Below are 2,617 nucleotides of genomic sequence, written 5' to 3' on the forward strand. Positions count from 1 at the left end.
GATTTATTTATCAACAGAGTCACCCTGGTGACGAACAAATTTCTCCCTACGAGAGTCCAGTTTGTTGATATCGTCAATACAGAAAGTTTGACTTTGTTGATCCAACGACAACCTCACTTCTGTTTACACCGTTTGAACACTATCAGAGTTTTGGAAACAGTTTAAAATCGCACAGGGCCAAGTCCGGACTGTATGGAGAATGATCGATGACAGTGGACCCAAGGCGTCGGATTGTTGCAGATATCGCAGCGCTCGTATGTGGTCTAGCATTGTTGTGCTGAAGGAGAGGGTGCTCCATGTGTGAACGAACTCTTCGAATTCGAAAGTCGATTACAGCATGCTATTTCTCACCCACCGACGTAGTTACGTTACGCACCAGCTATATGCTGCAATTCGGAGCCCTCTAGCGACAAAGGGCTACAAATATGTGGAATAAAGATGTATATGTTAAAAAAATTACTTTTGATTTATTTAAAAAGCTTTAAGAGTTTTACATAATAAAATCGTATACGTTACTTTTCAGCACCACCTCTGAACTGCTTAAACCGAGTTTTCGTACAACGAGTCTATTTTATACATCGAAGTCTGGCTGCGTACTTGTTGCAAAATGTTCTTAACTCATACTTTTTTTGTATGGATTACAGTCACATTTGCATCTAAAAATAATCGATAAACTTAAGTGCAGAGGTTGAGTTTTATCAACCGTCCCGCCGCACTAAAAAAAGGGGGAAATTTGTGTAGTCACCGTTTTACAACACATTCGCTATCTTTTAGTGACTGCTTCAGAAAATATGGCCAATAGCGAAAACCTAATGGAGTACTAATTTTGTAAAATTGATAGTGCTACACCGTCGGAGCTAACTGACGGACCACTTACCGCAAATCCAATTTTGTGGCAGTCCACGAGCAAAAAAAAAAAAAAAAAAAAAAAAAAAAAAAAAAAAAAAAAAAAAAAAAAAAAAAAGAATAATAATAATAATTTTGTAGAACACGTTTACTTCCAATTAAGATTGCTGGTTGTTAATCGGGAAGCACTCCACGTCCTATTCCAAGAAGTCGTCTGAGTGGCTGTACCGCTGCATCACCGCAAGAATCAGTTCATGACATAATCCTCCAAAACAAGACGACGTCCAAGCCGAGGGTTGACGTCAAACATTTCTGTAATGTAGCCCTTCAACATTGCTGCTAATTAAAACTTTAATTGGTCCTCTCCGAGAAATGGAAGCTAGATTTTCACGTTCCGCGGTTTCCAGCGCACACTCGTTCGTTCGCCGCGTAATTACCGATTACCTCAAACAGCGGCGGTTGTCGCTCCGAGAGCCCTTTGCCGGCAACAGTGGGGAGCGGACGCCATCTGCTCGCTGGCTGCTCTTCACCATACTAATTTCTCAGTCTACATTCGTTTTCAATTACCTACGGTGTACCTTGCACGCAGTTGATATGGTTTCATCCGTTTAGCCGGGTGCGTAAAATGGTTGCTTCTTTCTCAAGGGCGAAGTCGCTAAATTTTGACGAAGTAGTAGGAAATTTTGATGAATCCCGTTATTACTAGCACCGTTATTCTTAAATACGCTTTTCGAACAATTAAAAACGATACGACGTGTAGCTGCTTGTCGGCACTCATCTAGAGTGCGATAGGGCGAAAGAGAAGAAACTGGTATTTTGCTAGCATTATCAACTTTATAATGTCCTTATTTTGGCAATTCTATGTCGCTAGAAGATTTATGTTAATCATTTTTACGTTAGGTCTGTCTTTGACTAACTCAATAAATGCAATATACGTTTTACTAGATGCGTTTCGGATTTATTTATTGAAGCATCTTCAAAGATAGTTTGTGTTGTTGTTATACATGTAGTCTTATTGTTCTGCTGGCGAAGCTGTTATTCTGCCCGCACCACTAAGAACTGGATGGGGTACTGGCAGAATTAAAGCTGTGAGGACGGGTCATGAGTCGTGCTTGGGTAGCTCAGATGGTACAGCATTTACCCGCGAAAAGCAAAGTTCCCGAGTTCGAATCTCGGCGCGGCACAGAGTTTTAACCCGCCAGGAAGTTTCACCACTACGAATTCTTGTCAGCTCAACTCACAGACTGCGTACGCACCTTTCCACGAGGTATTCTTAGAAGAATGAGATTTTCACTCTGCAGCGGAGTGTGCGCTGATATGAAACTTCCTGGAAGGTTAAAACTGTGTGCCGGACCGAGACTCGAACTCGGCACCTTTGCCTTTCGAAGGCAAGTGCTCTACCAACTGAGCTACCCAAGCACGACTCACGACCCGTCCTCACATCTTCAGTTCTGCCAGTAACTCGCCTCCTACCTTCCTAACTTCACAGAAACTCTCCTGCGAACCTATACCGAAGAGCTCCTGTAAAGTTTGGAAGGTAGGAGACGAGGTACTGGCAGAACTGAAGCTGTGAGGACGGGTCGTGAGTAGTACTTGGGTAGCTCAGTTAGTAGAGCACTTGCCCGCGAAAGGCAAAGGTCCCGAGTTCGAGTCTCGGTCCGGCATACAGTTTTAAACGGTCAGGAAGTTTCATTCTTAGAAGAGATGGCTGAAAAACAGCTCTACTAGGACAGCGATAACACATGTAGAATAACATCAACACATACTGCCA

At 42.8% G+C, this 2,617-nt stretch overlaps 1 non-coding gene across 1 annotated transcript; it reads right to left on the reverse strand.

Annotated features, from left to right (window-relative positions):
- Positions 1-2,191: 2,191 nt before the first annotated feature.
- Positions 2,192-2,266, reverse strand: Trnas-cga (transfer RNA serine (anticodon CGA)). Its single transcript has one exon. It is a non-coding gene; the product is annotated as a tRNA-Ser (tRNA).
- Positions 2,267-2,617: the final 351 nt, after the last annotated feature.

The sequence above is a fragment of the Schistocerca serialis genome, chromosome 5 (assembly GCF_023864345.2).
Source record: "Schistocerca serialis cubense isolate TAMUIC-IGC-003099 chromosome 5, iqSchSeri2.2, whole genome shotgun sequence".
Taxonomy (NCBI): Eukaryota; Metazoa; Arthropoda; class Insecta; order Orthoptera; family Acrididae; genus Schistocerca; species Schistocerca serialis.